Below are 12086 nucleotides of genomic sequence, written 5' to 3' on the forward strand. Positions count from 1 at the left end.
AGTGAATAGAAAATAATGGTTTTAACTAAAAGGAGTATACAATTCAATTTTGCTGAAAACTAGTATGAGCTAACATGTTGTAAACTTTATTATTATAGTCACCATATGAATTAGAGTAGTCTGCAAACTATTTTCTGAGAGTTCTACCTAAGCTTAAGTTACTTTCAGTAACATCTCGTTTTATACACAGTTGATCATTAGCGTTTGCAGAACTAAACCAAGTCAAAGGCTGTTCCACTGTAAATGGTGCCAAGTAGGTTACTGAATTCAGCTTGCTTTCCATGAATCCATGGCACTGAGCACACTACATGCAATATCTATACAGTTCCAAATCACCCTGAGTAGTTATGTACAGAAAGTTATCACAGAATGCTTTGAATAGTAAGTAATGCTTTCAACTCAATGGAGTGAACAGTTCAATTTTGCCGAAAACTAGTATGTGCTAACATGATGTAAACCTTATTATTGTGCTCACCATATGACCTTGAGTAGGCTGCAACCAATTTCATGAGTGTGCTACCTTTGCTCCAGAAGTTACTTTCATCATATGATTTAGAGTAGTCTGCCACCAATTTTCTGAGACTGCTCCCAAAGCGTTATAAGTTACTTTCAGTAACATCTCTTTTTCTGCACAGTTGATCATGAGCCTTTACAGAACTAAACCAAGTCAAAGGCTGAACCAGTGTAAATGGTACCAGGTAGGTTACTGAATTCAGCTTGCTTTCCACGATTCCATGCTATGGAGCACTCTACATTCACTATCTATACAGTTCCAAATCACCCTGAGTAGTTATGTACAGAACGTTTTCACAGAATGCATTTAATAGAAAGCAATGCTTTCAACTCAATGGAGTCAACAGTTGAATTTTGCCGAAAACTAGTATGTGCTAACATGATGTAAACCTTATTATTATGCTCACCATATGACCTTGAGTAGTCTGCAACCAATTTTATGAGAGTGCTACCTTAGCTTCAGAAGTTACTTTCAGTAACATCAAGTTCTCTACACAGTGGAACATTTGCGTTTGCAGAACTAAACCAAGTCAAAGGCTGTTCCACAGTAAATGGTACCAAGTAGGTAACTGAATTCAGGTTGATTTGGAGGATTCCATAGCACTAGGTACTCTACATGCAATATCTATATTGTTCCAAATCACCCTGAGTAGTTATGTACAGAAAGTTATCATAGAATGCATTGAATAGAAAGTATTGCTTTCAACACAAGGGAGTATACAGTTCAAATTTGCTGAAAACTAGTATGAGCTAACATGATGTAAACTTTATTATTATAGTCACCATATGATTTAGAGTAGTCGGCTACCAATTTTATGAGTGTGCTACCTTAGCTCCAGAAGTTACTTTCAGTAACATCAAGTTCTGTACACAGTGGAACATTAGCGTTTGCAGAACTAAACCAAGTCAAAGGCAGTTCCACTGTAAATGGTACCAGGTAGGTAACTGAATTCAGCTTACATTGGAGTATTCCATGGCACAGGGGACTCTACATTAACTATCTATACAGTTCCAAATCACCCTGAGTAGTTATGTACAGAACGTTACGACAGAATGCATTGAATAGTAAGGAATGCTTTCAACACAAACGAGTGTACAGTTCAATTTTGCTGAAAAATAGTATGAGCTAATATGATGTCAACATTATTATTATAGTCACTATATGATTCAGAGTAGTCTGCTACCAATTTTATGATTGTGGTACCTTAGCTCCAGAATTTACTTTCAGTAACATCAAGTTCTCTACACAGTGGAACATTAGCGTTTGCAGAACTAAACCAAGTCAAAGGCTGCTCCACTGTAAATGGTGCCAAGTAGGTTACTGAATTCAGCTTGCTTTCCATGAATCCATGGCACTGAGCACTCTATATGCAATATCTATACAGTTCCAAATGACCGTGAGTAGTTATGTACACAAACTTATCACAAAATGCAATGAATAGAAAGTAATGCATTCAAGTCAATGGTGAGTACAGATCAATTTTGCTGAAATCTAGTATGTGCTAACATGATGTAAAGCTTATAATTACACTCACCATATGATTTAGAGTAGTCTGCAACCAATTTTACGAGTGTGCTACCTAGCTCCAGAAGTTACTTTCAGTAACATCAAGTTCTCTACACAGTGGAACATTAGCGTTTGCAGAACTAAAGCAAGTCAACGGGTTTTCCACTGTAAATGGGACCAAGTAGTTAACTAGAATTCAGCTTGCATTGGAGTATTCCATGGCACTGGGCACTCGACATGCAATATCTATACTGTTCAAAATCACCCTGAGTTGTTACGTTCAGTAAGTTAACACATAATATAGTGAATAGAAAATAATGGTTTTAACTAAAAGGAGTATACAATTCAATTTTGCTGAAAACTAGTATGAGCTAACATGTTGTAAACTTTATTATTATAGTCACCATATGAATTAGAGTAGTCTGCAAACTATTTTCTGAGAGTTCTACCTAAGCTTAAGTTACTTTCAGTAACATCTCGTTTTATACACAGTTGATCATTAGCGTTTGCAGAACTAAACCAAGTCAAAGGCTGTTCCACTGTAAATGGTGCCAAGTAGGTTACTGAATTCAGCTTGCTTTCCATGAATCCATGGCACTGAGCACACTACATGCAATATCTATACAGTTCCAAATCACCCTGAGTAGTTATGTACAGAAAGTTATCACAGAATGCTTTGAATAGTAAGTAATGCTTTCAACTCAATGGAGTGAACAGTTCAATTTTGCCGAAAACTAGTATGTGCTAACATGATGTAAACCTTATTATTGTGCTCACCATATGACCTTGAGTAGGCTGCAACCAATTTCATGAGTGTGCTACCTTTGCTCCAGAAGTTACTTTCATCATATGATTTAGAGTAGTCTGCCACCAATTTTCTGAGACTGCTCCCAAAGCGTTATAAGTTACTTTCAGTAACATCTCTTTTTCTGCACAGTTGATCATGAGCCTTTACAGAACTAAACCAAGTCAAAGGCTGAACCAGTGTAAATGGTACCAGGTAGGTTACTGAATTCAGCTTGCTTTCCACGATTCCATGCTATGGAGCACTCTACATTCACTATCTATACAGTTCCAAATCACCCTGAGTAGTTATGTACAGAACGTTTTCACAGAATGCATTTAATAGAAAGCAATGCTTTCAACTCAATGGAGTCAACAGTTGAATTTTGCCGAAAACTAGTATGTGCTAACATGATGTAAACCTTATTATTATGCTCACCATATGACCTTGAGTAGTCTGCAACCAATTTTATGAGAGTGCTACCTTAGCTTCAGAAGTTACTTTCAGTAACATCAAGTTCTCTACACAGTGGAACATTTGCGTTTGCAGAACTAAACCAAGTCAAAGGCTGTTCCACAGTAAATGGTACCAAGTAGGTAACTGAATTCAGGTTGATTTGGAGGATTCCATAGCACTAGGTACTCTACATGCAATATCTATATTGTTCCAAATCACCCTGAGTAGTTATGTACAGAAAGTTATCATAGAATGCATTGAATAGAAAGTATTGCTTTCAACACAAGGGAGTATACAGTTCAAATTTGCTGAAAACTAGTATGAGCTAACATAATGTAAACTTTATTATTATAGTCACCATATGATTTAGAGTAGTCGGCTACCAATTTTATGAATGTGCTACCTTAGCTCCAGAATTTACTTTCAGTAACATCAAGTTTTCTACACAGTGGAACATTAGCGTTTGCAGAACTAAACCAAGTCAAAGGCTGTTCCACTTTAAATGGTACTAGGTAGGTAACTGAATTCAGCTTGCATTGGAGTATTCCATGGCACTGGGCACTCTACATGCAATATCTACACAGTTCCAATTGACCCTGAGTAGTTACGTACACAACCATATTACAAAATACATTGAATAAAAAGTAATGCTTTCAACTCAATGGACAGCACAGATCAATTTTGCTGAAAACTAGTATGTGCTAACATGATGGAACGATTATTATTACACTCACCATATGATATTGAGTAGTCTGCAACCAATTTTCTGAGTGTGCTCTCTAAGCTTCAGAATTTACGTTCAGTGACATCAAGTTCTCCACACAGTGGAACATTAGCCTTTGCAGAACTAAGCCAAGTCAAAGACTGGGTACTCTACATGCAATATCAATACTGTTCCAAATCACCTTGAGCAGTTATCTTCAGTAAGTTATCATAGTACGCATTGAATAGAAAATAATGCTTTTAACTAAAGGAGTATACAGTTCAATTTTGCTGAAAACTAGTCTGAGCTATCATGATGTACACTTTATTACTATAGTCACCATATGCAGTAGAGTAGTCTGCAAACTATTTTCTGAGTGTTCTACCTAAGCTTCAGAAGTTACTTTCAGCAACATGTCGTTTTATACACAGTTGATCATTAGCGTTTGTGAAACTAAAGCAAGTCGAAGGCTGTTCCACTGTAAATGGTGCCAAGTAGGTTACTGAATTCAGCTTGCTTACCATGATTCCTTGGCACTGAGCACTCTACATGCAATATCTACACAGTTCCAAATCACCCTGAGTAGTTATGTACAGAACTTTATCACAGAATGCTTTGAATAGAAAGTAATGCAATCAACTCAATGGAGTGTACTGTTCAATTTTGCCGAAAACTAGTATGTGCTAACATGATGTAAACCTTATTATTATGTTCACCATATTATCTTGAGTAGTCTGCATCCAATTTTATGAGTGTGCTACCTTAGCTCCAGAAGTTACTTTCAGTAACATCAAGTTCTCTACACAGTGGAACATCAGCGTTTGCAGAACTAAACCAAGTCAAAGTCTGTTCCGGTGTAAATGGTACCAGGTAGGTTACTGAATTCAGCTTGCATTGTTGTATTCCATGGCATTGGGCACTCTACATGCAATATCTACACAGTTCCAGTTGACCCTGAGTAGTTATGTACACAGCCTTATTACAAAATGCATTGAATCGAAAGTAATGTATCCAACTCAATGGTGAGTACAGACCAATTTTGCTGAAATCTAGTATGTGCTAACATGATGTAAATCTTATTATTACGCTCACCATATGATTTAGAGTTGTCTGCAACCAATTTTATGAGTGTGCTACCTAGCTCCAGAAGTTACTTTCAGTAACTTCAAGTTCTCTACACAGTGGAACATTAGCGTTTGCAGAACTAAAGCAAGTCAACGGGTTTTCCACAGTAAATGGTACCAGGTAGGTAACTGAATTCAACTTGCTTTCCACGATTCCATGCTATGGAGCACTCTACATTCACTATCTATACAGTTCCAAATCACCCTGAGTTGTTATGAGCATAACGTTTTCACAAAATGCTTTTAATAGAAAGCAATGCTTTCAACTCAATGGAGTCAACAGTTCAATTTTGCTGAAAACTAGTATGTGCTAACATGATGTAAGCCTTATTAATATGCTCACCATATGACCTTGAGTAGTCTGCAACCAATTTTATGAGTGTGCAACCTTAGCTCCAGAAGTTACTTTCAGTAACATTAAGTTTTCTACACAGTGGAACATTAGCGTTTGCAGAACTAAGCCAAGTCAACGGGTGTTCCACTGTAATTGGGACCATGTAGGTAACTAGAATTCAGCTTGCATTGGAGTATTACACGGAACTGGGTATTCTAGATGCAATATCTATACTGTTCCAAATCACCCTGAGTCGTTATGTTCAGTAAGTTATCACAGAATGAATTGAATAGAAAATAATGCTTTTAACTCAATGGGGTGTACAGTTCAATTTTTCCGAAGACTTGTACGTTTTAACATGATGTAAACATTATTATTATAGTCACCATATGATTTATAGTAGTCTGCAACCAATTTTATGAGTGTGCTACCTTAGCTCCAGAAGTTACTTTCAGTAACATCAAGTTCTGTACACAGTGGAACATTAGCGTTTGCAGAACTAAACCAAGTCAAAGGCAGTTCCACTGTAAATGGTACCAGGTAGGTAACTGAATTCAGCTTGCATTCGAGTATTCCATGGCACTCAGCACTCTACATGCAATATCTATACAGTTCCAAAACACCAAGAGTAGTTATGTACACAACCATACCACAGAATGCATTGAATAGAAAGTAATGCATTCTACTCGAAGGAGCGTACAGTTCAATTTTTCTGATAGCTACTATGTGCTAACATGATGTAAACATTGTTAGCACACTAACCATATGATTTAGAGATGTCTGCAACCAATTTTATGAGTGTGCTACCTATTCTCCAGAAGTTACTTTCAGTAACATTGCCTTCCCTACACAGTGGAACTTTAGCCTTTGCAGAATTGAACCAAGTCAATGGCTGTACCTCTGTAAATGATACCAGGTAGGTTACTGAATTCAGCTTGCATTGGAGTATTCCATGGCACTGAGCACTCTACATGCAATATCTATACAGTTCCAAATCACCCAGAGTAGTTATGTACACAAACTTACCACAGAATGTATTGAATATAAAGTAATGCAATAAACTCAATGCAGTGTACAGTTCAATTTTGCTGATAACTACTATGTGCGAACATGATGTAAACATTGGTAGCACACTAACCATATGATTTAGAGATGTCTGCAACCAATTTTATGAGTGTGCTACCTATGCTCCAGAAGTTACTTTCAGTAACTTTACCTTCTCTACACAGTGGAACTTCAGCCTTTGCAGAAGTAAGCCAAGTCAATGGCTGATCCAAACTAAATGGTACCAGGTAGGTTACTGAATTCACCTTGCATTGTATTCCATGGCACTGAGCACTCTACATGCAATATCTATACAGTTCCAAACCACCCAGTGTAGTTATGTACACAAACGTACCACAGAATGCATTGAATAGAAAGTAATGCATTCAACTCAAAGGAGTGTACAGTTCAATTTTGCTGATAGCTACTATGTGCTAACATGATGTAAACATTGTTGCCACACTAACCATATGATTTAGAGATGTCTGCAAACAATTTTATGAGTGTGCGACCTATGCTCCAGAAGTTAGTTTCAGTAACTTTACCTTCTCTACACAGTGGAACTTTAGACTTTGCAGAAGTAAGCCAAGTCAATGGCTGATCCAAAGTAAATGGTACCAGGTTGGTTACTGAATTCACCTTGCATTGGAGTATTCCATGGCACTGAGCACTCTACATGCAATATCTATACAGTTCCAAACCACCCAGTGTAGTTATGTACACAACCTTACTACAGAATGCATTGAATAGAAAGTAATGCATTCAACTCAAAGGAGTGTACAGTTCAATTTTGCTGATAGCTACTATGTGCTAACATGATGTAAACATTGTTAGCACACTAACCATATGATTTAGAGATGTCTGCAACCAATTTTATGAGTGTGCTACCTATGCTCCAGAAGTTAGTTTCAGTAACATTACCTTCTCTACACAGTGGAACTTTAGCCTTTGCAGAATTGAACCAAGTCAATGGCTGTTCCACTGTAAATGGTACCAGGTAGGTTACTGAATTCAGCTTGCATTGGAGTATTCCATGGCACTGAGCACTCTACATGCAATATCTATACAGTTCCAAACCACACAGTGTAGTTATGTACACAAACATACCACGGAATGCATTGAATAGAAAGTAATGCATTCAACTCAATGGAGTATACAGTTCAATTTTGCTGATAACTACTATGTGCTAACATGATGTAAACATTGTTAGCACACTAACTATATGACTTAGAGTGGTCTGCAACCAATTTTATGAGTGTGCTACCTGTTCTCCAGAAGTTACTTTCAGTAACTTTACCTTCTCTACACAGTCGAACTTTAGCCTTTGCAGAAGTAAGCCAAGTCAATGGCTGATCCAAACTAAATGGTACCAGGTAGGTTACTGAATTCACCTTGCATTGGAGTATTCCATGGCACTGAGCACTCTACATGCAATATCTATACAGTTCCAAACCACCCAGTGTAGTTATGTACACAACCTTACCACAAAATGCATTGAATACAAAGTAATGCATTCAACTCAAAGGAGTGTACAGTTCAATTTTGCTGATAGCTACTATGTGCTAACATGATGTAAACATTGTTAGCACACTAACCATATGATTTAGAGATGTCTGCAACCAATTTTATGAGTGTGCTACCTATGCTCCAGAAGTTAGTTTCAGTAACTTTACCTTCTCTACACAGTGGAACTTTAGCCTTTGCAGAAGTAAGCCAAGTCAATGGCTGATCCAAAGTAAATGGTACCAGGTTGGTTACTGAATTCACCTTGCATTGGAGTATTCCATGGCACTGAGCACTCTACATGCAATATCTATACAGTTCCAAACCACCCAGTGTAGTTATGTACACAACCTTACTACTGAATGCATTGAATACAAAGTAATGCATTCAACTCAAAGGAGTGTACAGTTCAATTTTGCTGATAGCTACTATGTGCTAACATGATGTAAACATTGTTAGCACACTAACCATATGATTTAGAGATGTCTGCAACCAATTTTATGAGTGTGCTACCTATGCTCCAGAAGTTAGTTTCAGTAACATTACCTTCTCTACACAGTGGAAGTTTAGCATTTGCAGAATTGAACCAAGTCAATGGCTGTTCCACTGTAAATGGTACCAGGTAGGTTACTGAATTCAGCTTGCATTGGAGTATTCCATGGCACTGAGCACTCAACATGCAATATCTATACAGTTCCAAACCACCCAGAGTAGTTATGTACACAAACATACCACAGAATGCATTGAATAGAAAGTAATGCATTCAACTCAATGGAGTATACAGTTCAATTTTGCTGATAACTACTATGTGCTAACATGATGTAAACATTGTTAGCACACTAACTATATGACTTAGAGTGGTCTGCAACCAATTTTATGAGTGTGCTACCTATTCTCCAGAAGTTACTTTCAGTAACTTTACCTTCTCTACACAGTCGAACTTTAGCCTTTGCAGAAGTAAGCCAAGTCAATGGCTGATCCAAACTAAATGGTACCAGGTAGGTTACTGAATTCACCTTGCATTGGAGTATTCCATGGCACTGAGCACTCTACATGCAATATCTATACAGTTCCAAACCACCCAGTGTAGTTATGTACACAACCTTACCACAAAATGCATTGAATAGAAAGTAATGCATTCAACTCAAAGGAGTGTACAGTTCAATTTTGCTGATAGCTACTATGTGCTAACATGATGTAAACATAGTTAGCACACTAACCATATGATTTAGAGATGTCTGCAACCAATTTTATGAGTGTGCTACCTATGCTCCAGAAGTTAGTTTCAGTAACTTTACCTTCTCTACACAGTGGAACTTTAGCCTTTGCAGAAGTAAGCCAAGTCAATGGCTGATCCAAAGTAAATGGTACCAGGTTGGTTACTGAATTCACCTTGCATTGGAGTATTCCATGGCACTGAGCACTCTACATGCAATATCTATACAGTTCCAAACCACCCAGTGTAGTTATGTACACAACCTTACTACAGAATGCATTGAATAGAAAGTAATGCATTCAACTCAAAGGAGTGTACAGTTCAATTTTGCTGATAGCTACTATGTGCTAACATGATGTAAACATTGTTAGCACACTAACCATATGATTTAGAGATGTCTGCAACCAATTTTATGAGTGTGCTACCTATGCTCCAGAAGTTAGTTTCAGTAACATTACCTTCTCTACACAGTGGAACTTTAGCCTTTGCAGAATTGAACCAAGTCAATGGCTGTTCCACTGTAAATGGTACCAGGTAGGTTACTGAATTCAGCTTGCATTGGAGTATTCCATGGCACTGAGCACTCTACATGCAATATCTATACAGTTCCAAACCACACAGTGTAGATATGTACACAAACATACCACAGAATGCATTGAATAGAAAGTAATGCATTCAACTCAATGGAGTATACAGTTCAATTTTGCTGATAACTACTATGTGCTAACATGATGTAAACATTGTTAGCACACTAACCATATGATTTAGAGTTGTCTGCAACCAATTTTATGAGTGTGCTACCTATTCTCCAGAAGTTACTTTCAGTAACATTACCTTCTCTACACAGTGGAACTTTAGCCTGTGCAGAAGTAAACCAAGTCAATGGCAGTTCCACTCTAAATGGTAACAGGTAGGTTATTGCTTTCAGCTTGCATTGGAGTATTCCATGGCACTGAGCACTCTACATGCAATATCTATACAGTTCCAAACCACCCAGTGTAGTTATGTACACAACCTTACCACAAAATGCATTGAATAGAAAGTAATGCATTCAACTCAAAGGAGTGTACAGTTCAATTTTGCTGATAGCTACTATGTGCTAACATGATGTAAACATTGTTAGCACACTAACCATATGATTTAGAGATGTCTGCAACCAATTTTATGAGTGTGCTACCTATGCTCCAGAAGTTAGTTTCAGTAACTTTACCTTCTCTACACAGTGGACCTTTAGCCTTTGCAGAAGTAAGCCAAGTCAATGGCTGATCCAAAGTAAATGGTACCAGGTTGGTTACTGAATTCACCTTGCATTGGAGTATTCCATGGCACTGAGCACTCTACATGCAATATCTATACAGTTCCAAACCACCCAGTGTAGTTATGTACACAACCTTACTACAGAATGCATTGAATAGAAAGTAATGCATTCAACTCAAAGGAGTGTACAGTTCAATTTTGCTGATAGCTACTATGTGCTAACATGATGTAAACATTGTTAGCACACTAACCATATGATTTAGAGATGTCTGCAACCAATTTTATGAGTGTGCTACCTATGCTCCAGAAGTTAGTTTCAGTAACATTACCTTCTCTACACAGTGGAACTTTAGCCTTTGCAGAATTGAACCAAGTCAATGGCTGTTCCACTGTAAATGGTACCAGGTAGGTTACTAAATTCAGCTTGCATTGGAGTATTCCATGGCACTGAGCACTCTACATGCAATATCTATACAGTTCCAAACCACACAGTGTAGATATGTACACAAACATACCACAGAATGCATTGAATAGAAAGTAATGCATTCAACTCAATGGAGTATACAGTTCAATTTTGCTGATAGCTACTATGTGCTAACATGATGTAAACATTGTTAGCACACTAACCATATGATTTAGAGATGTCTGCAACCAATTTTATGAGTGTGCTACCTATGCCCCAGAAGTTAGTTTCAGTAACATTACCTTCTCTACACAGTGGAACTTTAGCCTTTGCAGAATTGAACCAAGTCAATGGCTGTTCCACTGTAAATGGTACCAGGTAGGTTACTGAATTCAGCTTGCATTGGAGTATTCCATGGCGCTGAGCACTCTACATGCAATATCTATACAGTTCCAAACCACCCAGAGTAGTTATGTACACAAACATACCACAGAATGCATTGAATAGAAAGTAATGCATTCAACTCAATGGAGTATACAGTTCAATTTTGCTGATAACTACTATGTGCTAACATGATGTAAACATTGTTACACACTAACTATATGACTTAGAGTGGTCTGCAACCAATTTTATGAGTGTGCTACCTATTCTCCAGAAGTTACTTTCAGTAACTTTACCTTCTCTACACAGTCGAACTTTAGCCTTTGCAGAAGTAAGCCAAGTCAATGGCTGATCCAAACTAAATGGTACCAGGTAGGTTACTGAATTCACCTTGCATTGGAGTATTCCATGGCACTGAGCACTCTACATGCAATATCTATACAGTTCCAAACCACCCAGTGTAGTTATGTACACAACCTTACCACAAAATGCATTGAATAGAAAGTAATGCATTCAACTCAAAGGAGTGTACAGTTCAATTTTGCTGATAGCTACTATGTGCTAATATGATGTAAACATTGTTAGCACACTAACCATATGATTTAGAGATGTCTGCAACCAATTTTATGAGTGTGCTACCTATGCTCCAGAAGTTAGTTTCAGTAACTTTACCTTCTCTACACAGTGGAACTTTAGCCTTTGCAGAAGTAAGCCAAGTCAATGGCTGATCCAAAGTAAATGGTACCAGGTTGGTTACTGAATTCACCTTGCATTGGAGTATTCCATGGCACTGAGCACTCTACATGCAATATCTATACAGTTCCAAACCACCCAGTGTAGTTATGTACACAACCTTACTAC

The sequence above is a fragment of the Hypanus sabinus genome, chromosome 25 (assembly GCF_030144855.1).
Source record: "Hypanus sabinus isolate sHypSab1 chromosome 25, sHypSab1.hap1, whole genome shotgun sequence".
Taxonomy (NCBI): domain Eukaryota; kingdom Metazoa; phylum Chordata; class Chondrichthyes; order Myliobatiformes; family Dasyatidae; genus Hypanus; species Hypanus sabinus.